Source organism: Phalangium opilio, unplaced genomic scaffold (genome assembly GCF_054372755.1).
Source record: "Phalangium opilio isolate 3A_F unplaced genomic scaffold, DU_Popi_V2 ptg000360l_1, whole genome shotgun sequence".
Classification (NCBI taxonomy): domain Eukaryota; kingdom Metazoa; phylum Arthropoda; class Arachnida; order Opiliones; family Phalangiidae; genus Phalangium; species Phalangium opilio.
The window spans coordinates 2596726-2617017 of NW_028324230.1; the positions used below are offsets into that span (position 1 = coordinate 2596726).

At 38.5% G+C, this 20292-nt stretch overlaps 27 non-coding genes and 53 pseudogenes across 27 annotated transcripts; all 80 read left to right on the forward strand.

Annotated features, from left to right (window-relative positions):
• Positions 1–76: 76 nt before the first annotated feature.
• Positions 77–195, forward strand: LOC149598651 (5S ribosomal RNA). The gene has a single exon (XR_016377989.1). It is a non-coding gene; the product is annotated as a 5S ribosomal RNA (ribosomal RNA).
• A 137-nt stretch (positions 196–332) lies between these two features.
• LOC149598652 (5S ribosomal RNA) lies at positions 333–435 on the forward strand (annotated as a pseudogene).
• A 122-nt stretch (positions 436–557) lies between these two features.
• On the forward strand, positions 558–674 carry LOC149598653 (5S ribosomal RNA; annotated as a pseudogene).
• Positions 675–808: 134 nt separating this feature from the next.
• Positions 809–927, forward strand: LOC149598654 (5S ribosomal RNA; annotated as a pseudogene).
• A 137-nt stretch (positions 928–1064) lies between these two features.
• LOC149598655 (5S ribosomal RNA) lies at positions 1065–1167 on the forward strand (annotated as a pseudogene).
• Positions 1168–1289: 122 nt separating this feature from the next.
• On the forward strand, positions 1290–1408 carry LOC149598656 (5S ribosomal RNA). The gene has a single exon (XR_016377922.1). It is a non-coding gene; the product is annotated as a 5S ribosomal RNA (ribosomal RNA).
• A 137-nt stretch (positions 1409–1545) lies between these two features.
• LOC149598657 (5S ribosomal RNA) lies at positions 1546–1664 on the forward strand (annotated as a pseudogene).
• A 137-nt stretch (positions 1665–1801) lies between these two features.
• LOC149598658 (5S ribosomal RNA) lies at positions 1802–1920 on the forward strand (annotated as a pseudogene).
• Positions 1921–2056: 136 nt separating this feature from the next.
• LOC149598659 (5S ribosomal RNA) lies at positions 2057–2175 on the forward strand. The gene has a single exon (XR_016377990.1). It is a non-coding gene; the product is annotated as a 5S ribosomal RNA (ribosomal RNA).
• A 137-nt stretch (positions 2176–2312) lies between these two features.
• LOC149598660 (5S ribosomal RNA) lies at positions 2313–2431 on the forward strand. Its single transcript, XR_016379137.1, has one exon. It is a non-coding gene; the product is annotated as a 5S ribosomal RNA (ribosomal RNA).
• A 137-nt stretch (positions 2432–2568) lies between these two features.
• Positions 2569–2685, forward strand: LOC149598661 (5S ribosomal RNA; annotated as a pseudogene).
• A 135-nt stretch (positions 2686–2820) lies between these two features.
• LOC149598662 (5S ribosomal RNA) lies at positions 2821–2939 on the forward strand (annotated as a pseudogene).
• A 137-nt stretch (positions 2940–3076) lies between these two features.
• On the forward strand, positions 3077–3193 carry LOC149598663 (5S ribosomal RNA; annotated as a pseudogene).
• A 134-nt stretch (positions 3194–3327) lies between these two features.
• On the forward strand, positions 3328–3446 carry LOC149598664 (5S ribosomal RNA; annotated as a pseudogene).
• Positions 3447–3583: 137 nt separating this feature from the next.
• Positions 3584–3686, forward strand: LOC149598665 (5S ribosomal RNA; annotated as a pseudogene).
• A 122-nt stretch (positions 3687–3808) lies between these two features.
• On the forward strand, positions 3809–3927 carry LOC149598666 (5S ribosomal RNA; annotated as a pseudogene).
• A 136-nt stretch (positions 3928–4063) lies between these two features.
• Positions 4064–4182, forward strand: LOC149598667 (5S ribosomal RNA). The gene has a single exon (XR_016377923.1). It is a non-coding gene; the product is annotated as a 5S ribosomal RNA (ribosomal RNA).
• A 137-nt stretch (positions 4183–4319) lies between these two features.
• LOC149598668 (5S ribosomal RNA) lies at positions 4320–4438 on the forward strand (annotated as a pseudogene).
• A 137-nt stretch (positions 4439–4575) lies between these two features.
• Positions 4576–4694, forward strand: LOC149598669 (5S ribosomal RNA; annotated as a pseudogene).
• A 136-nt stretch (positions 4695–4830) lies between these two features.
• Positions 4831–4949, forward strand: LOC149598670 (5S ribosomal RNA). Its single transcript, XR_016377991.1, has one exon. It is a non-coding gene; the product is annotated as a 5S ribosomal RNA (ribosomal RNA).
• Positions 4950–5086: 137 nt separating this feature from the next.
• On the forward strand, positions 5087–5189 carry LOC149598671 (5S ribosomal RNA; annotated as a pseudogene).
• Positions 5190–5311: 122 nt separating this feature from the next.
• LOC149598672 (5S ribosomal RNA) lies at positions 5312–5430 on the forward strand (annotated as a pseudogene).
• A 136-nt stretch (positions 5431–5566) lies between these two features.
• LOC149598673 (5S ribosomal RNA) lies at positions 5567–5685 on the forward strand. Its single transcript, XR_016377924.1, has one exon. It is a non-coding gene; the product is annotated as a 5S ribosomal RNA (ribosomal RNA).
• A 136-nt stretch (positions 5686–5821) lies between these two features.
• Positions 5822–5940, forward strand: LOC149598674 (5S ribosomal RNA). Its single transcript, XR_016377992.1, has one exon. It is a non-coding gene; the product is annotated as a 5S ribosomal RNA (ribosomal RNA).
• Positions 5941–6077: 137 nt separating this feature from the next.
• LOC149598675 (5S ribosomal RNA) lies at positions 6078–6180 on the forward strand (annotated as a pseudogene).
• A 122-nt stretch (positions 6181–6302) lies between these two features.
• LOC149598676 (5S ribosomal RNA) lies at positions 6303–6419 on the forward strand (annotated as a pseudogene).
• A 134-nt stretch (positions 6420–6553) lies between these two features.
• LOC149598677 (5S ribosomal RNA) lies at positions 6554–6672 on the forward strand (annotated as a pseudogene).
• A 134-nt stretch (positions 6673–6806) lies between these two features.
• On the forward strand, positions 6807–6925 carry LOC149598678 (5S ribosomal RNA). Its single transcript, XR_016377993.1, has one exon. It is a non-coding gene; the product is annotated as a 5S ribosomal RNA (ribosomal RNA).
• Positions 6926–7061: 136 nt separating this feature from the next.
• LOC149598679 (5S ribosomal RNA) lies at positions 7062–7164 on the forward strand (annotated as a pseudogene).
• Positions 7165–7286: 122 nt separating this feature from the next.
• Positions 7287–7405, forward strand: LOC149598680 (5S ribosomal RNA; annotated as a pseudogene).
• A 138-nt stretch (positions 7406–7543) lies between these two features.
• On the forward strand, positions 7544–7662 carry LOC149598681 (5S ribosomal RNA). Its single transcript, XR_016377995.1, has one exon. It is a non-coding gene; the product is annotated as a 5S ribosomal RNA (ribosomal RNA).
• A 134-nt stretch (positions 7663–7796) lies between these two features.
• Positions 7797–7915, forward strand: LOC149598682 (5S ribosomal RNA; annotated as a pseudogene).
• Positions 7916–8052: 137 nt separating this feature from the next.
• LOC149598683 (5S ribosomal RNA) lies at positions 8053–8155 on the forward strand (annotated as a pseudogene).
• Positions 8156–8277: 122 nt separating this feature from the next.
• Positions 8278–8396, forward strand: LOC149598684 (5S ribosomal RNA; annotated as a pseudogene).
• Positions 8397–8532: 136 nt separating this feature from the next.
• LOC149598685 (5S ribosomal RNA) lies at positions 8533–8651 on the forward strand. The gene has a single exon (XR_016377925.1). It is a non-coding gene; the product is annotated as a 5S ribosomal RNA (ribosomal RNA).
• A 137-nt stretch (positions 8652–8788) lies between these two features.
• LOC149598686 (5S ribosomal RNA) lies at positions 8789–8907 on the forward strand. Its single transcript, XR_016377996.1, has one exon. It is a non-coding gene; the product is annotated as a 5S ribosomal RNA (ribosomal RNA).
• Positions 8908–9043: 136 nt separating this feature from the next.
• On the forward strand, positions 9044–9162 carry LOC149598687 (5S ribosomal RNA). Its single transcript, XR_016378263.1, has one exon. It is a non-coding gene; the product is annotated as a 5S ribosomal RNA (ribosomal RNA).
• A 136-nt stretch (positions 9163–9298) lies between these two features.
• On the forward strand, positions 9299–9401 carry LOC149598688 (5S ribosomal RNA; annotated as a pseudogene).
• A 122-nt stretch (positions 9402–9523) lies between these two features.
• LOC149598689 (5S ribosomal RNA) lies at positions 9524–9642 on the forward strand (annotated as a pseudogene).
• A 138-nt stretch (positions 9643–9780) lies between these two features.
• LOC149598690 (5S ribosomal RNA) lies at positions 9781–9899 on the forward strand. Its single transcript, XR_016378189.1, has one exon. It is a non-coding gene; the product is annotated as a 5S ribosomal RNA (ribosomal RNA).
• Positions 9900–10036: 137 nt separating this feature from the next.
• On the forward strand, positions 10037–10155 carry LOC149598691 (5S ribosomal RNA). Its single transcript, XR_016377997.1, has one exon. It is a non-coding gene; the product is annotated as a 5S ribosomal RNA (ribosomal RNA).
• Positions 10156–10517: 362 nt separating this feature from the next.
• LOC149598692 (5S ribosomal RNA) lies at positions 10518–10636 on the forward strand (annotated as a pseudogene).
• A 133-nt stretch (positions 10637–10769) lies between these two features.
• Positions 10770–10888, forward strand: LOC149598693 (5S ribosomal RNA). The gene has a single exon (XR_016377998.1). It is a non-coding gene; the product is annotated as a 5S ribosomal RNA (ribosomal RNA).
• A 136-nt stretch (positions 10889–11024) lies between these two features.
• Positions 11025–11127, forward strand: LOC149598694 (5S ribosomal RNA; annotated as a pseudogene).
• A 122-nt stretch (positions 11128–11249) lies between these two features.
• LOC149598695 (5S ribosomal RNA) lies at positions 11250–11368 on the forward strand (annotated as a pseudogene).
• Positions 11369–11506: 138 nt separating this feature from the next.
• LOC149598696 (5S ribosomal RNA) lies at positions 11507–11625 on the forward strand. The gene has a single exon (XR_016377999.1). It is a non-coding gene; the product is annotated as a 5S ribosomal RNA (ribosomal RNA).
• A 134-nt stretch (positions 11626–11759) lies between these two features.
• Positions 11760–11878, forward strand: LOC149598697 (5S ribosomal RNA; annotated as a pseudogene).
• Positions 11879–12015: 137 nt separating this feature from the next.
• LOC149598698 (5S ribosomal RNA) lies at positions 12016–12118 on the forward strand (annotated as a pseudogene).
• Positions 12119–12240: 122 nt separating this feature from the next.
• LOC149598699 (5S ribosomal RNA) lies at positions 12241–12359 on the forward strand (annotated as a pseudogene).
• Positions 12360–12495: 136 nt separating this feature from the next.
• Positions 12496–12614, forward strand: LOC149598700 (5S ribosomal RNA). Its single transcript, XR_016377926.1, has one exon. It is a non-coding gene; the product is annotated as a 5S ribosomal RNA (ribosomal RNA).
• Positions 12615–12751: 137 nt separating this feature from the next.
• On the forward strand, positions 12752–12870 carry LOC149598701 (5S ribosomal RNA). The gene has a single exon (XR_016378000.1). It is a non-coding gene; the product is annotated as a 5S ribosomal RNA (ribosomal RNA).
• Positions 12871–13006: 136 nt separating this feature from the next.
• Positions 13007–13125, forward strand: LOC149598702 (5S ribosomal RNA). Its single transcript, XR_016378001.1, has one exon. It is a non-coding gene; the product is annotated as a 5S ribosomal RNA (ribosomal RNA).
• Positions 13126–13261: 136 nt separating this feature from the next.
• LOC149598703 (5S ribosomal RNA) lies at positions 13262–13364 on the forward strand (annotated as a pseudogene).
• A 122-nt stretch (positions 13365–13486) lies between these two features.
• LOC149598704 (5S ribosomal RNA) lies at positions 13487–13605 on the forward strand (annotated as a pseudogene).
• Positions 13606–13743: 138 nt separating this feature from the next.
• On the forward strand, positions 13744–13862 carry LOC149598705 (5S ribosomal RNA). Its single transcript, XR_016378002.1, has one exon. It is a non-coding gene; the product is annotated as a 5S ribosomal RNA (ribosomal RNA).
• Positions 13863–13999: 137 nt separating this feature from the next.
• On the forward strand, positions 14000–14118 carry LOC149598706 (5S ribosomal RNA; annotated as a pseudogene).
• A 138-nt stretch (positions 14119–14256) lies between these two features.
• On the forward strand, positions 14257–14359 carry LOC149598707 (5S ribosomal RNA; annotated as a pseudogene).
• Positions 14360–14481: 122 nt separating this feature from the next.
• Positions 14482–14600, forward strand: LOC149598708 (5S ribosomal RNA; annotated as a pseudogene).
• A 137-nt stretch (positions 14601–14737) lies between these two features.
• On the forward strand, positions 14738–14854 carry LOC149598709 (5S ribosomal RNA; annotated as a pseudogene).
• A 134-nt stretch (positions 14855–14988) lies between these two features.
• On the forward strand, positions 14989–15107 carry LOC149598710 (5S ribosomal RNA; annotated as a pseudogene).
• A 136-nt stretch (positions 15108–15243) lies between these two features.
• Positions 15244–15362, forward strand: LOC149598711 (5S ribosomal RNA; annotated as a pseudogene).
• Positions 15363–15500: 138 nt separating this feature from the next.
• Positions 15501–15619, forward strand: LOC149598712 (5S ribosomal RNA). Its single transcript, XR_016378003.1, has one exon. It is a non-coding gene; the product is annotated as a 5S ribosomal RNA (ribosomal RNA).
• Positions 15620–15756: 137 nt separating this feature from the next.
• On the forward strand, positions 15757–15875 carry LOC149598713 (5S ribosomal RNA; annotated as a pseudogene).
• A 136-nt stretch (positions 15876–16011) lies between these two features.
• LOC149598714 (5S ribosomal RNA) lies at positions 16012–16130 on the forward strand (annotated as a pseudogene).
• A 137-nt stretch (positions 16131–16267) lies between these two features.
• Positions 16268–16384, forward strand: LOC149598715 (5S ribosomal RNA; annotated as a pseudogene).
• Positions 16385–16518: 134 nt separating this feature from the next.
• Positions 16519–16637, forward strand: LOC149598716 (5S ribosomal RNA; annotated as a pseudogene).
• Positions 16638–16773: 136 nt separating this feature from the next.
• LOC149598717 (5S ribosomal RNA) lies at positions 16774–16892 on the forward strand (annotated as a pseudogene).
• Positions 16893–17030: 138 nt separating this feature from the next.
• LOC149598718 (5S ribosomal RNA) lies at positions 17031–17149 on the forward strand. The gene has a single exon (XR_016378004.1). It is a non-coding gene; the product is annotated as a 5S ribosomal RNA (ribosomal RNA).
• A 137-nt stretch (positions 17150–17286) lies between these two features.
• Positions 17287–17405, forward strand: LOC149598719 (5S ribosomal RNA; annotated as a pseudogene).
• A 136-nt stretch (positions 17406–17541) lies between these two features.
• On the forward strand, positions 17542–17660 carry LOC149598720 (5S ribosomal RNA; annotated as a pseudogene).
• A 137-nt stretch (positions 17661–17797) lies between these two features.
• On the forward strand, positions 17798–17914 carry LOC149598721 (5S ribosomal RNA; annotated as a pseudogene).
• Positions 17915–18048: 134 nt separating this feature from the next.
• LOC149598722 (5S ribosomal RNA) lies at positions 18049–18167 on the forward strand (annotated as a pseudogene).
• Positions 18168–18304: 137 nt separating this feature from the next.
• On the forward strand, positions 18305–18423 carry LOC149598723 (5S ribosomal RNA; annotated as a pseudogene).
• Positions 18424–18560: 137 nt separating this feature from the next.
• On the forward strand, positions 18561–18679 carry LOC149598724 (5S ribosomal RNA). The gene has a single exon (XR_016378006.1). It is a non-coding gene; the product is annotated as a 5S ribosomal RNA (ribosomal RNA).
• A 138-nt stretch (positions 18680–18817) lies between these two features.
• On the forward strand, positions 18818–18936 carry LOC149598725 (5S ribosomal RNA). Its single transcript, XR_016378127.1, has one exon. It is a non-coding gene; the product is annotated as a 5S ribosomal RNA (ribosomal RNA).
• Positions 18937–19072: 136 nt separating this feature from the next.
• LOC149598726 (5S ribosomal RNA) lies at positions 19073–19191 on the forward strand (annotated as a pseudogene).
• Positions 19192–19329: 138 nt separating this feature from the next.
• LOC149598727 (5S ribosomal RNA) lies at positions 19330–19448 on the forward strand. The gene has a single exon (XR_016378007.1). It is a non-coding gene; the product is annotated as a 5S ribosomal RNA (ribosomal RNA).
• Positions 19449–19585: 137 nt separating this feature from the next.
• LOC149598728 (5S ribosomal RNA) lies at positions 19586–19704 on the forward strand (annotated as a pseudogene).
• Positions 19705–19840: 136 nt separating this feature from the next.
• LOC149598729 (5S ribosomal RNA) lies at positions 19841–19959 on the forward strand (annotated as a pseudogene).
• A 138-nt stretch (positions 19960–20097) lies between these two features.
• On the forward strand, positions 20098–20216 carry LOC149598730 (5S ribosomal RNA). The gene has a single exon (XR_016378008.1). It is a non-coding gene; the product is annotated as a 5S ribosomal RNA (ribosomal RNA).
• Positions 20217–20292: the final 76 nt, after the last annotated feature.

A 20292-nucleotide genomic window follows, 5' to 3' on the forward strand; every position in this document is an offset into this window, starting at 1 on the left:
TTTTGTTATTGTTTTAAAAAGATGAAGGTTAATTTGTCTCACTTAATTTAAATTCGAATTATTATCTAGCACTCTCGGCAACGGCCATATCACGCTGAAAACACCGGTTCTCGTCGGATCACCGAAGTTAAGCAGCGTCGAGCGCAGTCAGTACTTGGGAGGGAGACCACTTAGGAACACTGCGTGCCGTTGGCTTTTTCACTTTCTTTTCCTCTTTTAAATTCCTATAGATATGAAAAAAGCAAACATATTTTCTTTTTGTTATTGTTTTAAAAAGATGATGGTTAATTTGTCTCACTTTATTTAAATTCGAATTATTATCTAGCACTCTCGGCAACGGCCATATCACGCTGAAAACACCGGTTCTCGTCCGATCACCGAAGTTAAGCAGCGTCGAGCGCAGTCAGTACTTGGAAACTTTGCGTGCCGTTGGCTTTTTCACTTTTATTTCCTCTTTTAAATTCCATGAGATATGAAAAAAGCAAACATATCTTCTTTTTCTTATTGATTTATAAAGATGAAGGTTAATTAAATTCGAATTATTAAATAGCACTCTCGGCAACGGCCATATCACGCTGAAAACACCGGTTCTCGTTCGATAACCGAAGTTAAGCAGCGTCGAGCGCAGTCAGTACTGGGAGGAGACCACTTAGGAACACTGCGTGCCGTTGGCTTTTTCACTTTTTTTTCCTCTTTTAAATTCCTATAGATATGAAAAAAGCAAACATATTTTCTTTTTGTTATTGTTTTAAAAAGATGGTCAATTTGTCTCACTTAATTTAAATTCGAATTATTATCTAGCACTCTCGGCAACGGCCATATCACGCTGAAAACCCCGGTTCTCGTCGGATCACCGAAGTTAAGCAACGTCGAGCGCAGTCAGTACTTAGGAGGGAGACCACTTAGGAACACTGCGTGCCGTTGGCTTTTTCACTTTTTTTTCCTCTTTTAAATTCCTATAGATATGAAAAAAGCAAACATATTTTCTTTTTGTTATTGTTTTAAAAAGATGATGGTTAATTTGTCTCACTTAATTTAAATTCGAATTATTATCTAGCACTCTCGGCAACAGCCATATCACGCTGAAAACACCGGTTCTCGTCCGATCACCGAAGTTAAGCAGCGTCGAGCGCAGTCAGTACTTGGAAACTTTGCGTGCCGTTGGCTTTTTCACTTTTATTTCCTCTTTTAAATTCCATGAGATATGAAAAAAGCAAACATATCTTCTTTTTCTTATTGATTTATAAAGATGAAGGTTAATTAAATTCGAATTATTAAATAGCACTGTCGGCAACGGCCATATCACGCTGAAAACACCGGTTCTCGTCCGATCACCGAAGTTAAGCAGCGTCGAGTGCAGTCAGTACTTGGGAGGGAGACCACTTAGGAACACTGCGTGCCGTTGGCTTTTTCACTTTTCTTTCCTCTTTTAAATTCCTATAGATATGAAAAAAGCAAACATATTTTCTTTTTGTTATTGTTTTAAAAAGATGAAGGTCAATTTGTCTCACTTAATTCAAATTCGAATTATTATCTAGCACTCTCGGCAACGGCCATATCACGCTGAAAACACCGGTTCTCGTCGGATCACCGAAGTTAAGCAGCGTCGAGCGCAGTCAGTACTTGGGAGGGAGACCACTTAGGAACACTGCGCGCCAATGGTTTTTTCACTTTTTTTTCCTCTTTTAAATTCCAATATATATGAAAAAAGCCAACATATTTTCTTTTTGTTATTGTTTTAAAAAGATGAAGGTTAATTTGTCTCACTTAATTTAAATTCGAATTATTAAATAGCACTCTCGGCAACGGCCATATCACGCTGAATACACCGGTTCTCGTCGGATCATCGAAGTTAAGCAGCGTCGAGCGCAGTCAGTACTTGGGAGGGAGACCACTTAGGAACACTGCGTGCCGTTGGCTTTTTCACTTATTTTCCTCTTTTAAATTCCTATAGATATGAAAAAAGCAAACATATTTTCTTTTTGTTATTGTTTTAAAAAGATGAAGGTTAATTTGTCTCACTTAATTTAAATTCAAATTATTATCTAGCACTCTCGGCAACGGCCATATCACGCTGAAAACACCGGTTCTCGTCGGATCACCGAAGTTAAGCAGCGTCGAGCGCAGTCAGTACTTGGGAGGGAGACCACTTAGGAACACTGCGTGCCGTTGGCTTTTTCACTTTTTTTTCCTCTTTTAAATTCCTATAGATATGAAAAAAGCAAACATATTTTCTTTTTGTTATTGTTTTAAAAAGATGATGGTTAATTTGTCTCACTTTATTTAAATTCGAATTATTATCTAGTACTCTCGGCAACGGCCATATCACGCTGAAAACACCGGTTCTCGTCCGATCACCGAAGTTAAGCAGCGTCGAGCGCAGTCAGTACTTGGGAGGGAGACCACTTAGGAACACTGCGCGCCGTTGGCTTTTTCACTTTTTTTTCCTCTTTTAAATTCCAATAGATATGAAAAAAGCCAACATATTTTCTTTTTGTTATTGTTTTAAAAAGATGAAGGTTAATTTGTCTCACTTAATTTAAATTCGAATTATTAAATAGCACTCTCGGCAACGGCCATATCACGCTGAAAACACCGGTTCTCGTGCGATCACCGAAGTTAAGCAGCGTCGATCGCAGTCAGTTCTGGGAGGAGACCACTTAGGAACACTGCGTGCCGTTGGCTTTTTCACTTTTTTTTTCCTCTTTTAAATTCCTATAGATATGAAAAAAGCAAACATATTTTCTTTTTGTTATTGTTTTAAAAAGATGTTCAATTTGTCTCACTTAATTTAAATTCGAATTATTATCTAGCACTCTCGGTAACGGCCATATCACGCTGAAAACCCCGGTTCTCAACGGATCACCGAAGTTAAGCAGCGTCGAGCGCAGTCAGTACTTGGGAGGGAGACCACTTAGGAACACTGCGTGCCGTTGGCTTTTTCACTTTTTTTTCCTCTTTTAAATTCCTATAGATATGAAAAAAGCAAACATATTTTCTTTTTGTTATTGATTTAAAAAGATGAAGGTTAATTTGTCTCACTTAATTTAAATTCGAATTATTAAATAGCACTCTCGGCAACGGCCATATCACGCTGAAAACACCGGTTCTCGTGCGATCACCGAAGTTAAGCAGCGTCGAGCGCAGTCAGTACTGGGAGGAGACCACTTAGGAACACTGCGTGCCGTTGGCTTTTTCACTTTTTTTTCCTCTTTTAAATTCCTATAGATATGAAAAAAGCAAACATATTTTCTTTTTGTTATTGTTTTAAAAAGATGGTCAATTTGTCTCACTTAATTTAAATTCATATTATTATCTAGCACTCTCGGCAACGGCCATATCACGCTGAAAACCCCGGTTCTCAACGGATCACCGAAGTTAAGCAGCGTCGAGCGCAGTCAGTACTTGGGAGGGAGACCACTTAGGAACACTGCGTGCCGTTGGCTTTTTCACTTTTTTTTCCTCTTTTAAATTCCTATAGATATGAAAAAAGCAAACATATTTTCTTTTTGTTATTGTTTTAAAAAGATGAAGGTCAATTTGTCTCACTTAATTTAAATTCGAATTATTATCTAGCACTCTCGGCAACGGCCATATCACGCTGAAAACACCGGTTCTCGTCCGATCACCGAAGTTAAGCAGCGTCGAGCGCAGTCAGTACTTGGAAACTTTGCGTGCCGTTGGCTTTTTCACTTTTATTTCCTCTTTTAAATTCCATGAGATATGAAAAAAGCAAACATATCTTCTTTTTCTTATTGATTTATAAAGATGAAGGTTAATTAAATTCGAATTATTAAATAGCACTCTCGGCAACGGCCATATCACGCTGAAAACACCGGTTCTCGTCGGATCACCGAAGTTAAGCAGTGTCGAGCGCAGTCAGTACTTGGGAGGGAGACCACTTAGGAACACTGCGCGCCGTTGGCTTTTTCACTTTTTTTTCCCTTTTAAATTCCAATAGATATGAAAAAAGCCATCATATTTTCTTTTTGTTATTGTTTTAAAAAGATGAAGGTTAATTTGTCTCACTTAATTTAAATTCGAATTATTAAATAGCACTGTCGGCAACGGCCATATCACGCTGAAAACACCGGTTCTCGTCCGATCACCGAAGTTAAGCAGCGTCGAGTGCAGTCAGTACTTGGGAGGGAGACCACTTAGGAACACTGCGTGCCGTTGGCTTTTTCACTTTTCTTTCCTCTTTTAAATTCCTATAGATATGAAAAAAGCAAACATATTTTCTTTTTGTTATTGTTTTAAAAAGATGAAGGTCAATTTGTCTCACTTAATTCAAATTCGAATTATTATCTAGCACTCTCGGCAACGGCCATATCACGCTGAAAACACCGGTTCTCGTCGGATCACCGAAGTTAAGCAGCGTCGAGCGCAGTCAGTACTTGGGAGGGAGACCACTTAGGAACACTGCGCGCCAATGGTTTTTTCACTTTTTTTTCCTCTTTTAAATTCCAATATATATGAAAAAAGCCAACATATTTTCTTTTTGTTATTGTTTTAAAAAGATGAAGGTTAATTTGTCTCACTTAATTTAAATTCGAATTATTAAATAGCACTCTCGGCAACGGCCATATCACGCTGAATACACCGGTTCTCGTCGGATCATCGAAGTTAAGCAGCGTCGAGCGCAGTCAGTACTTGGGAGGGAGACCACTTAGGAACACTGCGTGCCGTTGGCTTTTTCACTTATTTTCCTCTTTTAAATTCCTATAGATATGAAAAAAGCAAACATATTTTCTTTTTGTTATTGTTTTAAAAAGATGAAGGTTAATTTGTCTCACTTAATTTAAATTCGAATTATTATCTAGCACTCTCGGCAACGGCCATATCACGCTGAAAACACCGGTTCTCGTCGGATCACCGAAGTTAAGCAGCGTCGAGCGCAGTCAGTACTTGGGAGGGAGACCACTTAGGAACACTGCGTGCCGTTGGCTTTTTCACTTTTTTTTCCTCTTTTAAATTCCTATAGATATGAAAAAAGCAAACATATTTTCTTTTTGTTATTGTTTTAAAAAGATGATGGTTAATTTGTCTCACTTTATTTAAATTCGAATTATTATCTAGTACTCTCGGCAACGGCCATATCACGCTGAAAACACCGGTTCTCGTCCGATCACCGAAGTTAAGCAGCGTCGAGCGCAGTCAGTACTTGGAAACTTTGCGTGCCGTTGGCTTTTTCACTTTTATTTCCTCTTTTAAATTCCATGAGATATGAAAAAAGCAAACATATCTTCTTTTTCTTATTGATTTATAAAGATGAAGGTTAATTAAATTCGAATTATTAAATAGCACTCTCGGCAACGGCCATATCACGCTGAAAACACCGGTTCTCGTCGGATCACCGAAGTTAAGCAGTGTCGAGCGCAGTCAGTACTTGGGAGGGAGACCACTTAGGAACACTGCGCGCCGTTGGCTTTTTCACTTTTTTTTCCCTTTTAAATTCCAATAGATATGAAAAAAGCCAACATATTTTCTTTTTGTTATTGTTTTAAAAAGATGAAGGTTAATTTGTCTCACTTAATTTAAATTCGAATTATTAAATAGCACTATCGGCAACGGCCATATCACGCTGAAAACACCGGTTCTCGTCCGATCACCGAAGTTAAGCAGCGTCGAGTGCAGTCAGTACTTGGGAGGGAGACCACTTAGGAACACTGCGTGCCGTTGGCTTTTTCACTTATTTTCCTCTTTTAAATTCCTATAGATATGAAAAAAGCAAACATAGTTTCTTTTTGATATTGTTTTAAAAAGATGAAGGTTAATTTGTCTCACTTAATTTAAATTCGAATTATTATCTAGCATTCTCGGCAACGGCCATATCACGCTGAAAACACCGGTTCTCGTCGGATCACCGAAGTTAAGCAGCGTCGAGCGCAGTCAGTACTTGGGAGGGAGACCACTTAGGAACACTGCGTGCCGTTGGCTTTTTCACTTTCTTTTCCTCTTTTAAATTCCTATAGATATGAAAAAAGCAAACATATTTTCTTTTTGTTATTGTTTTAAAAAGATGATGGTTAATTTGTCTCACTTTATTTAAATTCGAATTATTATCTAGCACTCTCGGCAACGGCCATATCACGCTGAAAACACCGGTTCTCGTCCGATCACCGAAGTTAAGCAGCGTCGAGCGCAGTCAGTACTTGGAAACTTTGCGTGCCGTTGGCTTTTTCACTTTAATTTCCTCTTTTAAATTCCATGAGATATGAAAAAAGCAAACATATCTTCTTTTTCTTATTGATTTATAAAGATGAAGGTTAATTAAATTCGAATTATTAAATAGCACTCTCGGCAACGGCCATATCACGCTGAAAACACCGGTTCTCGTCCGATAACCGAAGTTAAGCAGCGTCGAGCGCAGTCAGTACTGGGAGGAGACCACTTAGGAACACTGCGTGCCGTTGGCCTTTTCACTTTTTTTTCCTCTTTTAAATTCCTATAGATATGAAAAAAGCAAACATATTTTCTTTTTGTTATTGTTTTAAAAAGATGGTCAATTTGTCTCACTTAATTTAAATTCGAATTATTATCTAGCACTCTCGGCAACGGCCATATCACGCTGAAAACCCCGGTTCTCGTCGGATCACCGAAGTTAAGCAACGTCGAGCGCAGTCAGTACTTAGGAGGGAGACCACTTAGGAACACTGCGTGCCGTTGGCTTTTTCACTTTTTTTTCCTCTTTTAAATTCCTATAGATATGAAAAAAGCAAACATATTTTCTTTTTGTTATTGTTTTAAAAAGATGGTCAATTTGTCTCACTTAATTTAAATTCGAATTATTATCTAGCACTCTCGGCAACGGCCATATCACGCTGAAAACACCGGTTCTCGTCGGATCACCGAAGTTAAGCAGCGTCGAGCGCAGTCAGTACTTGGGAGGGAGACCACTTAGGAACACTGCGTGCCGTTGGCTTTTTCACTTTTTTTCCTCTTTTAAATTCCTATAGATATGAAAAAAGCAAACATATTTTCTTTTTGTTATTGTTTTAAAAAGATGAAGGTCAATTTGTCTCACTTAATTTAAATTCGAATTATTATCTAGCACTCTCGGCAACGGCCATATCACGCTGAAAACACCGGTTCTCGTCCGATCACCGAAGTTAATCAGCGTCGAGCGCAGTCAGTACCTGGAAACTTTGCGTGCCGTTGGCTTTTTCACTTTTATTTCCTCTTTTAAATTCCATGAGATATGAAAAAAGCAAACATATCTTCTTTTTCTTATTGATTTATAAAGATGAAGGTTAATTAAATTCGAATTATTAAATAGCACTCTCGGCAACGGCCATATCACGCTGAAAACACCGGTTCTCGTCCGATAACCGAAGTTAAGCAGCGTCGAGCGCAGTCAGTACTTTGGAGGGAGACCACTTAGGAACACTGCGCGCAGTTGGTTTTTTCACATTTTTTTTCCTCTTTTAAATTCCAATAGATATGAAAAAAGCCAACATATTTTCTTTTTGTTATTGTTTTAAAAAGATGAAGGTTAATTTGTCTCACTTAATTTAAATTCGAATTATTAAATAGCAGTCTCGGCAACGGCCATATCACGCTGAAAACACCGGTTCTCGTCGGATCACCGAAGTTAAGCAGCGTCGAGCGCAGTCAGTACTTGGGAGGGAGACCACTTAGGAACACTGCGTGCCGTTGGCTTTTTCACTTTTATTTCCTCTTTTAAATTCATATAGATATGAAAAAAGCAAACATATTTTCTTTTTGTTATTGTTTTAAAAAGATGGTCAATTTGTCTCACTTAATTTAAATTCGAATTATTATCTAGCACTCTCGGCAACGGCCATATCACGCTGAAAACCCCGGTTCTCGTCGGATCACCGAAGTTAAGCAGCGTCGAGCGCAGTCAGTACTTGGGAGGGAGACCACTTAGGAACACTGCGTGCCGTTGGCTTTTTCACTTTTTTTTCCTCTTTTAAATTCCTATAGATATGAAAAAAGCAAACATATTTTCTTTTTGTTATTGTTTTAAAAAGATGAAGGTCAATTTGTCTCACTTAATTTAAATTCGAATTATTATCTAGCACTCTCGGCAACGGCCATATCACGCTGAAAACACCGGTTCTCGTCCGATCACCGAAGTTAAGCAGCGTCGAGCGCAGTCAGTACTTGGAAACTTTGCGTGCCGTTGGCTTTTTCACTTTTATTTCCTCTTTTAAATTCCATGAGATATGAAAAAAGGAAACATATCTTCTTTTTCTTATTGATTTATAAAGATGAAGGTTAATTAAATTCGAATTATTAAATAGCACTCTCGGCAACGGCCATATCACGCTGAAAACACCGGTTCTCGTCGGATCACCGAAGTTAAGCAGTGTCGAGCGCATTCAGTACTTGGGAGGGAGACCACTTAGGAACACTGCGCGCCGTTGGCTTTTTCACTTTTTTTTCCCTTTTAAATTCCAATAGATATGAAAAAAGCCAACATATTTTCTTTTTGTTATTGTTTTAAAAAGATGAAGGTTAATTTGTCTCACTTAATTTAAATTCGAATTATTAAATAGCACTGTCGGCAACGGCCATATCACGCTGAAAACACCGGTTCTCGTCCGATCACCGAAGTTAAGCAGCGTCGAGTGCAGTCAGTACTTGGGAGGGAGACCACTTAGGAACACTGCGTGCCGTTGGCTTTTTCACTTTTTTTTCCTCTTTTAAATTCCTATAGATATGAAAAAAGCAAACATATTTTCTTTTTGTTATTGTTTTAAAAAGATGAAGGTCAATTTGTCTCACTTAATTTAAATTCGAATTATTATCTAGCACTCTCGGCAACGGCCATATCACGCTGAAAACACCGGTTCTCGTCGGATCACCGAAGTTAAGCAGCGTCGAGCGCAGTCAGTACTTGGGAGGGAGACCACTTAGGAACACTGCGTGCCGTTGGCTTTTTCACTTAATTTCCTCTTTTAAATTCCTATAGATATGAAAAAAGCAAACATATTTTCTTTTTGTTATTGTTTTAAAAAGATGAAGGTTAATTTGTCTCACTTAATTTAAATTCGAATTATTATCTAGCACTCTCGGCAACGGCCATATCACGCTGAAAACACCGGTTCTCGTCGGATCACCGAAGTTAAGCAGCGTCGAGCGCAGTCAGTACTTGGGAGGGAGACCACTTAAGAACACTGCGTGCCGTTGGCTTTTTCACTTTTTTTCCTCTTTTAAATTCCTATAGATATGAAAAAAGCAAACATATTTTCTTTTTGTTATTGTTTTAAAAAGATGAAGGTCAATTTGTCTCACTTAATTTAAATTCGAATTATTATTTAGCACTCTCGGCAACGGCCATATCACGCTGAAAACACCGGTTCTCGTCCGATCACCGAAGTTAATCAGCGTCGAGCGCAGTCAGTACTTGGAAACTTTGCGTGCCGTTGGCTTTTTCACTTTAATTTCCTCTTTTAAATTCCATGAGATATGAAAAAAGCAAACATATCTTCTTTTTCTTATTGATTTATAAAGATGAAGGTTAATTAAATTCGAATTATTAAATAGCACTCTCGGCAACGGCCATATCACGCTGAAAACACCGGTTCTCGTCCGATAACCGAAGTTAAGCAGCGTCGAGCGCAGTCAGTACTTGGGAGGGAGACCACTTAGGAACACTGCGCGCAGTTGGTTTTTTCACTTTTTTTTTCCCCTTTTAAATTCCAATAGATATGAAAAAAGCCAACATATTTTCTTTTTGTTATTGTTTTAAAAAGATGAAGGTTAATTTGTCTCACTTAATTTAAATTCGAATTATTAAATAGCAGTCTCGGCAACGGCCATATCACGCTGAAAACACCGGTTCTCGTCGGATCACCGAAGTTAAGCAGCGTCGAGCGCAGTCAGTACTTGGAAGGGAGACCACTTAGGAACACTGCGTGCCGTTGGCTTTTTCACTTTTTTTTCCTCTTTTAAATTCCTATAGATATGAAAAAAGCAAACATATTTTCTTTTTGTTATTGTTTTAAAAAGATGAAGGTCAATTTGTCTCACTTAATTTAAATTCGAATTATTATCTAGCACTCTCGGCAACGGCCATATCACGCTGAAAACACCGGTTCTCGTCGGATCACCGAAGTTAAGCAGCGTCGAGCGCAGTCAGTACTTGGGAGGGAGACCACTTAGGAACACTGCGTGCCGTTGGCTTTTTCACTTTTTTTTTCCTCTTTTAAATTCCTATAGATATGAAAAAAGCAAACATATTTTCTTTTTGTTATTGTTTTAAAAAGATGAAGGTCAATTTGTCTCACTTAATTTAAATTCGAATTATTATCTAGCACTCTCGGCAACGGCCATATCACGCTGAAAACACCGGTTCTCGTCCGATCACCGAAGTTAACAACGTCGAGCGCAGTCAGTACTAGGAAACTTTGCGTGCCGTTGGCTTTTTCACTTTTATTTCCTCTTTTAAATTCCATGAGATATGAAAAAAGCAAACATATCTTCTTTTTCTTATTGATTTATAAAGATGAAGGTTAATTAAATTCGAATTATTAAATAGCACTCTCGGCAACGGCCATATCACGCTGAAAACACCGGTTCTCGTCCGATAACCGAAGTTAAGCAGCGTCGAGCGCAGTCAGTACTTGGGATGGAGACCACTGAGGAACACTGCGTGCCGTTGGCTTTTTCACTTATTTTCCTCTTTCAAATTCCTATAGATATGAAAAAAGCAAACATATTTTCTTTTTGTTATTGTTTTAAAAAGATGGTCAATTTGTCTCACTTAATTTAAATTCGAATTATTATCTAGCACTCTCGGCAACGGCCATATCACGCTGAAAACACCGGTTCTCGTCGGATCACCGAAGTTAAGCAGCGTCGAGCGCAGTCAGTACTTGGGAGGGAGACCACTTAGGAACACTGCGTGCCGTTGGCTTTTTCACTTTTTTTCCTCTTTTAAATTCCTATAGATATGAAAAAAGCAAACATATTTTCTTTTTGTTATTGTTTTAAAAAGATGAAGGTCAATTTGTCTCACTTAATTTAAATTCGAATTATTATCTAGCACTCTCGGCAACGGCCATATCACGCTGAAAACACCGGTTCTCGTCCGATCACCGAAGTTAATCAGCGTCGAGCGCAGTCAGTACCTGGAAACTTTGCGTGCCGTTGGCTTTTTCACTTTTATTTCCTCTTTTAAATTCCATGAGATATGAAAAAAGCAAACATATCTTCTTTTTCTTATTGATTTATAAAGATGAAGGTTAATTAAATTTGAATTATTAAATAGCACTCTCGGCAACGGCCATATCACGCTGAAAACACCGGTTCTCGTCCGATAACCGAAGTTAAGCAGCGTCGAGCGCAGTCAGTACTTTGGAGGGAGACCACTTAGGAACACTGCGCGCAGTTGGTTTTTTCACATTTTTTTTCCTCTTTTAAATTCCAATAGATATGAAAAAAGCCAACATATTTTCTTTTTGTTATTGTTTTAAAAAGATGAAGGTTAATTTGTCTCACTTAATTTAAATTCGAATTATTAAATAGCAGTCTCGGCAACGGCCATATCACGCTGAAAACACCGGTTCTCGTCGGATCACCGAAGTTAAGCAGCGTCGAGCGCAGTCAGTACTTGGGAGGGAGACCACTTAGGAACACTGCGTGCCGTTGGCTTTTTCACTTTTATTTCCTCTTTTAAATTCATATAGATATGAAAAAAGCAAACATATTTTCTTTTTGTTATTGTTTTAAAAAGATGGTCAATTTGTCTCACTTAATTTAAATTCGAATTATTATCTAGCACTCTCGGCAACGGCCATATCACGCTGAAAACCCCGGTTCTCGTCGGATCACCGAAGTTAAGCAGCGTCGAGCGCAGTCAGTACTTGGGAGGGAGACCACTTAGGAACACTGCGTGCCGTTGGCTTTTTCACTTTTTTTTCCTCTTTTAAATTCCTATAGATATGAAAAAAGCAAACATATTTTCTTTTTGTTATTGTTTTAAAAAGATGAAGGTCAATTTGTCTCACTTAATTTAAATTCGAATTATTATCTAGCACTCTCGGCAACGGCCATATCACGCTGAAAACACCGGTTCTCGTCCGATCACCGAAGTTAAGCAGCGTCGAGCGCAGTCAGTACTTGGAAACTTTGCGTGCCGTTGGCTTTTTCACTTTTATTTCCTCTTTTAAATTCCATGAGATATGAAAAAAGGAAACATATCTTCTTTTTCTTATTGATTTATAAAGATGAAGGTTAATTAAATTCGAATTATTAAATAGCACTCTCGGCAACGGCCATATCACGCTGAAAACACCGGTTCTCGTCGGATCACCGAAGTTAAGCAGTGTCGAGCGCATTCAGTACTTGGGAGGGAGACCACTTAGGAACACTGCGCGCCGTTGGCTTTTTCACTTTTTTTTCCCTTTTAAATTCCAATAGATATGAAAAAAGCCAACATATTTTCTTTTTGTTATTGTTTTAAAAAGATGAAGGTTAATTTGTCTCACTTAATTTAAATTCGAATTATTAAATAGCACTGTCGGCAACGGCCATATCACGCTGAAAACACCGGTTCTCGTCCGATCACCGAAGTTAAGCAGCGTCGAGTGCAGTCAGTACTTGGGAGGGAGACCACTTAGGAACACTGCGTGCCGTTGGCTTTTTCACTTTTTTTTCCTCTTTTAAATTCCTATAGATATGAAAAAAGCAAACATATTTTCTTTTTGTTATTGTTTTAAAAAGATGAAGGTCAATTTGTCTCACTTAATTTAAATTCGAATTATTATCTAGCACTCTCGGCAACGGCCATATCACGCTGAAAACACCGGTTCTCGTCGGATCACCGAAGTTAAGCAGCGTCGAGCGCAGTCAGTACTTGGGAGGGAGACCACTTAGGAACACTGCGTGCCGTTGGCTTTTTCACTTAATTTCCTCTTTTAAATTCCTATAGATATGAAAAAAGCAAACATATTTTCTTTTTGTTATTGTTTTAAAAAGATGAAGGTTAATTTGTCTCACTTAATTTAAATTCGAATTATTATCTAGCACTCTCGGCAACGGCCATATCACGCTGAAAACACCGGTTCTCGTCGGATCACCGAAGTTAAGCAGCGTCGAGCGCAGTCAGTACTTGGGAGGGAGACCACTTAGGAACACTGCGTGCCGTTGGCTTTTTCACTTTTTTTCCTCTTTTAAATTCCTATAGATATGAAAAAAGCAAACATATTTTCTTTTTGTTATTGTTTTAAAAAGATGAAGGTCAATTTGTCTCACTTAATTTAAATTCGAATTATTATTTAGCACTCTCGGCAACGGCCATATCACGCTGAAAACACCGGTTCTCGTCCGATCACCGAAGTTAATCAGCGTCGAGCGCAGTCAGTACTTGGAAACTTTGCGTGCCGTTGGCTTTTTCACTTTAATTTCCTCTTTTAAATTCCATGAGATATGAAAAAAGCAAACATATCTTCTTTTTCTTATTGATTTATAAAGATGAAGGTTAATTAAATTCGAATTATTAAATAGCACTCTCGGCAACGGCCATATCACGCTGAAAACACCGGTTCTCGTCCGATAACCGAAGTTAAGCAGCGTCGAGCGCAGTCAGTACTTGGGAGGGAGACCACTTAGGAACACTGCGCGCAGTTGGTTTTTTCACTTTTTTTTTCCTCTTTTAAATTCCAATAGATATGAAAAAAGCCAACATATTTTCTTTTTGTTATTGTTTTAAAAAGATGAAGGTTAATTTGTCTCACTTAATTTAAATTCGAATTATTAAATAGCAGTCTCGGCAACGGCCATATCACGCTGAAAACACCGGTTCTCGTCGGATCACCGAAGTTAAGCAGCGTCGAGCGCAGTCAGTACTTGGGAGGGAGACCACTTAGGAACACTGCGTGCCGTTGGCTTTTTCACTTTTTTTTCCTCTTTTAAATTCCTATAGATATGAAAGAAGCAAACATATTTTCTTTTTGTTATTGTTTTAAAAAGATGAAGGTCAATTTGTCTCACTTAATTTAAATTCGAATTATTATCTAGCACTCTCGGCAACGTCCATATCACGCTGGAAACACCGGTTCTCGTCGGATCACCGAAGTTAAGCAGCGTCGAGCGCAGTCAGTACTTGGGAGGGAGACCACTTAGGAACACTGCGTGCCGTTGGCTTTTTCACTTTTTTTTTCCTCTTTTAAATTCCTATAGATATGAAAAAAGCAAACATGTTTTCTTTTTGTTATTGTTTTAAAAAGATGAAGGTCAATTTGTCTCACTTAATTTAAATTCGAATTATTATCTAGCACTCTCGGCAACGGCCATATCACGCTGAAAACACCGGTTCTCGTCCGATCACCGAAGTTAAGCAGCGTCGAGCGCAGTCAGTACTTGGAAACTTTGCGTGCCGTTGGCTTTTTCACTTTTATTTCCTCTTTTAAATTCCATGAGATATGAAAAAAGCAAACATATCTTCTTTTTCTTATTGATTTATAAAGATGAAGGTTAATTAAATTCGAATTATTAAATAGCACTCTCGGCAACGGCCATATCACGCTGAAAACACCGGTTCTCGTCCGATAACCGAAGTTAAGCAGCGTCGAGCGCAGTCAGTACTTGGGAGGGAGACCACTTAGGAACACTGCGCGCCGTTGGCTTTTTCACTTTTTTTTCCCCTTTTAAATTCCAATAGATATGAAAAAATCCAACATATTTTCTTTTTGTTATTGTTTTAAAAAGATGAAGGTTAATTTGTCTCACTTAATTTAAATTCGAATTATTAAATAGCACTCTCGGCAACGGCCATATCACGCTGAAAACACCGGTTCTCGTGCGATCACCGAAGTTAAGCAGCGTCGAGCGCAGTCAGTACTGGGAGGAGACCACTTAGGAACACTGCGTGCCGTTGGCTTTTTCACTTTTTTTTCCTCTTTTAAATTCCTATAGATATGAAAAAAGCAAACATATTTTCTTTTTGTTATTGTTTTAAAAAGATGGTCAATTTGTCTCACTTAATTTAAATTCGAATTATTATCTAGCACTCTCGGCAACGGCCATATCACGCTGAAAACACCGGTTCTCGTCGGATCACCGAAGTTAAGCAGCGTCGAGCGCCGTCAGTACTTGGGAGGGAGACCACTTAGGAACACTGCGCGCCGTTGGTTTTTTCACTTTTTTTCCTCTTTTAAATTCCAATAGATATGAAAAAAGCCAACATATTTTCTTTTTGTTATTGTTTTAAAAAGATGAAGGTTAATTTGTCTCACTTAATTTAAATTCGAATTATTAAATAGCACTCTCGGCAACGGCCATATCACGCTGAAAACATCGGTTATCGTCGGATCACCGAAGTTAAGCAGCGTCGAGCGCAGTCAGTACTTGGGAGGGAGACCACTTAGGAACACTGCGTGCCGTTGGCTTTTTCACTTTTTTTTTCCTCTTTTAAATTCCTATAGATATGAAAAAAGCAAACATATTTTCTTTTTGTTATTGTTTTAAAAAGATGAAGGTCAATTTGTCTCACTTAATTTAAATTCGAATTATTATCTAGCACTCTCGGCAACGGCCATATCACGCTGAAAACACCGGTTCTCGTCGGATCACCGAAGTTAAGCAGCGTCGAGCGCAGTCAGTACTTGGGAGGGAGACCACTTAGGAACACTGCGTGCCGTTGGCTTTTTCACTTTTTTTTCCTCTTTTAAATTCCTATAGATATGAAAAAAGCAAACATATTTTCTTTTTGTTATTGTTTTAAAAAGATGAAGGTCAATTTGTCTCACTTAATTTAAATTCGAATTATTATCTAGCACTCTCGGCAACGGCCATATCACGCTGAAAACACCGGTTCTCGTCGGATCACCGAAGTTAAGCAGCGTCGAGCGCCGTCAGTACTTGGGAGGGAGACCACTTAGGAACACTGCGCGCCGATGGTTTTTTCACTTTTTTTCCTCTTTTAAATTCCAATAGATATGAAAAAAGCCAACATATTTTCTTTTTGTTATTGTTTTAAAAAGATGAAGGTTAATTTGTCTCACTTAATTTAAATTCGAATTATTAAATAGCACTCTCGGCAACGGCCATATCACGCTGAAAACACCGGTTATCGTCGGATCATCGAAGTTAAGCAGCGTCGAGCGCAGTCAGTACTTGGGAGGGAGACCACTTAGGAACAGTGCGTGCCGTTGGCTTTTTCACTTTTTTTTCCTCTTTTAAATTCCTATAGATATGAAAAAAGCAAACATATTTTCTTTTTGTTATTGTTTTAAAAAGATGAAGGTTAATTTGTCTCACTTAATTTAAATTCGAATTATTAAATAGCACTCTCGGCAACGGCCATATCACGCTGAAAACACCGGTTCTCGTGCGATCACCGAAGTTAAGCAGCGTCGAGCGCAGTCAGTACTGGGAGGAGACCACTTAGGAACACTGCGTGCCGTTGGCTTTTTCACTTTTTTTTCCTCTTTTAAATTCCTATAGATATGAAAAAAGCAAACATATTTTCTTTTTGTTATTGTTTTAAAAAGATGGTCAATTTGTCTCACTTAATTTAAATTCGAATTATTATCTAGCACTCTCGGCAACGGCCATATCACGCTGAAAACACCGGTTCTCGTCGGATCACCGAAGTTAAGCAGCGTCGAGCGCCGTCAGTACTTGGGAGGGAGACCACTTAGGAACACTGCGCGCCGTTGGTTTTTTCACTTTTTTTCCTCTTTTAAATTCCAATAGATATGAAAAAAGCCAACATATTTTCTTTTTGTTATTGTTTTAAAAAGATGAAGGTTAATTTGTCTCACTTAATTTAAATTCGAATTATTAAATAGCACTCTCGGCAACGGCCATATCACGCTGAAAACATCGGTTATCGTCGGATCACCGAAGTTAAGCAGCGTCGAGCGCAGTCAGTACTTGGGAGGGAGACCACTTAGGAACACTGCGTGCCGTTGGCTTTTTCACTTTTTTTTTCCTCTTTTAAATTCCTATAGATATGAAAAAAGTAAACATATTTTCTTTTTGTTATTGTTTTAAAAAGATGAAGGTCAATTTGTCTCACTTAATTTAAATTCGAATTATTATCTAGCACTCTCGGCAACGGCCATATCACGCTGAAAACACCGGTTCTCGTCGGATCACCGAAGTTAAGCAGCGTCGAGCGCAGTCAGTACTTGGGAGGGAGACCACTTAGGAACACTGCGTGCCGTTGGCTTTTTCACTTTTTTTTCCTCTTTTAAATTCCTATAGATATGAAAAAAGCAAACATATTTTCTTTTTGTTATTGTTTTAAAAAGATGAAGGTCAATTTGTCTCACTTAATTTAAATTCGAATTATTATCTAGCACTCTCGGCAACGGCCATATCACGCTGAAAACACCGGTTCTCGTCGGATCACCGAAGTTAAGCAGCGTCGAGCGCCGTCAGTACTTGGGAGGGAGACCACTTAGGAACACTGCGCGCCGTTGGTTTTTTCACTTTTTTTCCTCTTTTAAATTCCAATAGATATGAAAAAAGCCAACATATTTTCTTTTTGTTATTGTTTTAAAAAGATGAAGGTTAATTTGTCTCACTTAATTTAAATTCGAATTATTAAATAGCACTCTCGGCAACGGCCATATCACGCTGAAAACACCGGTTATCGTCGGATCACCGAAGTTAAGCAGCGTCGAGCGCAGTCAGTACTTGGGAGGGAGACCACTTAGGAACAGTGCGTGCCGTTGGCTTTTTCACTTTTTTTTCCTCTTTTAAATTCCTATAGATATGAAAAAAGCAAACATATTTTCTTTTTGTTATTGTTTTAAAAAGATGAAGGTTAATTTGTCTCACTTAATTTAAATTCGAATTATTAAATAGCACTCTCGGCAACGGCCATATCACGCTGAAAACACCGGTTCTCGTGCGATCACCGAAGTTAAGCAGCGTCGAGCGCAGTCAGTACTGGGAGGAGACCACTTAGGAACACTGCGTGCCGTTGGCTTTTTCACTTTTCTTTCCTCTTTTAAATTCCTATAGATATGAAAAAAGCAAACATATTTTCTTTTTGTTATTGTTTTAAAAAGATGGTCAATTTGTCTCACTTAATTTAAATTCGAATTATTATCTAGCACTCTCGGCAACGGCCATATCACGCTGAAAACACCGGTTCTCGTCGGATCACCGAAGTTAAGCAGCGTCGAGCGCAGTCAGTACTTGGGAGGGAGACCACTTAGGAACACTGCGCGCCGTTGGTTTTTTCACTTTTTTTTCCTCTTTTAAATTCCTATAGATATGAAAAAAGCAAACATATTTTCTTTTTGTTATTGTTTTAAAAAGATGAAGGTCAATTTGTCTCACTTAATTTAAATTCGAATTATTATCTAGCACTCTCGGCAACGGCCATATCACGCTGAAAACACCGGTTCTCGTCGGATCACCGAAGTTAAGCAGCGTCGAGCGCAGTCAGTACTTGGGAGGGAGACCACTTAGGAACACTGCGTGCAGTTGGCTTTTTCACTTTTTTTTCCTCTTTTAAATTCCTATAGATATGAAAAAAGCAAACATATTTTCTTTTTGTTATTGTTTTAAAAAGATGAAGGTCAATTTGTCTCACTTAATTTAAATTCGAATTATTATCTAGCACTCTCGGCAACGGCCATATCACGCTGAAAACACCGGTTCTCGTCGGATCACCGAAGTTAAGCAGCGTCGAGCGCAGTCAGTACTTGGGAGGGAGACCACTTAGGAACACTGCGTGCCGTTGGCTTTTTCACTTTTTTTTTCCTCTTTTAAATTCCTATATATATGAAAAAAGCAAACATATTTTCTTTTTGTTATTGTTTTAAAAAGATGAAGGTCAATTTGTCTCACTTAATTTAAATTCGAATTATTATCTAGCACTTTCGGCAACGGCCATATCACGCTGAAAACACCGGTTCTCGTCCGATCACCGAAGTTAAGCAGCGTCGAGCGCAGTCAGTACTTGGGAGGGAGACCACTTAGGAACACTGCGTGCCGTTGGCTTTTTCACTTTTTTTTCCTCTTTAAATTCCTATAGATATGAAAAAAGCAAACATATTTTCTTTTTGTTATTGTTTTAAAAAGATGAAGGTCAATTTGTCTCACTTAATTTAAATTCGAATTATTATCTAGCACTCTCGGCAACGGCCATATCACGCTGAAAACACCGGTTATCGTCGGATCACCGAAGTTAAGCAGCGTCGAGCGCAGTCAGTACTTGGGAGGGAGACAACTTAGGAACACTGCGTGCCGTTGGCTTTTTCACTTTTTTTTTCCTCTTTTAAATTCCTATAGATATGAAAAAAGCAAACATATTTTCTTTTTGTTATTGTTTTAAAAAGATGAAGGTCAATTTGTCTCACTTAATTTAAATTCGAATTATTATCTAGCACTCTCGGCAACGGCCATATCACGCTGAAAACACCGGTTCTCGTCGGATCACCGAAGTTAAGCAGCGTCGAGCGCAGTCAGTACTTGGGAGGGAGACCACTTAGGAACACTGCGTGCCGTTGGCTTTTTCACTTTTTTTTCCTCTTTTAAATTCCTATAGATATGAAAAAAGCAAACATATTTTCTTTTTGTTATTGTTTTAAAAAGATGAAGGTCAATTTGTCTCACTTAATTTAAATTCGAATTATTATCTAGCACTCTCGGCAACGGCCATATCAAGCTGAAAACACCGGTTCTCGTCGGATCACCGAAGTTAAGCAGCGTCGAGCGCCGTCAGTACTTGGGAGGGAGACCACTTAGGAACACTGCGCGCCGTTGGTTTTTTCACTTTTTTTCCTCTTTTAAATTCCAATAGATATGAAAAAAGCCAACATATTTTCTTTTTGTTATTGTTTTAAAAAGATGAAGGTTAATTTGTCTCACTTAATTTAAATTCGAATTATTAAATAGCACTCTCGGCAACGGCCATATCACGCTGAAAACACCGGTTATCGTCGGATCACCGAAGTTAAGCAGCGTCGAGCGCAGTCAGTACTTGGGAGGGAGACCACTTAGGAACAGTGCGTGCCGTTGGCTTTTTCACTTTTTTTTTCCTCTTTTAAATTCCTATAGATATGAAAAAAGCAAACATATTTTCTTTTTGTTATTGTTTTAAAAAGATGAAGGTCAATTTGTCTCACTTAATTTAAATTCGAATTATTATATAGCACTCTCGGCAACGGCCATATCACGCTGAAAACACCGGTTCTCGTCGGATCACCGAAGTTAAGCAGCGTCGAGCGCAGTCAGTACTTGGGAGGGAGACCACTTAGGAACACTGCGTGCCGTTGGCTTTTTCACTTTTTTTTCCTCTTTTAAATTCCTATAGATATGAAAAAAGCAAACATATTTTCTTTTTGTTATTGTTTT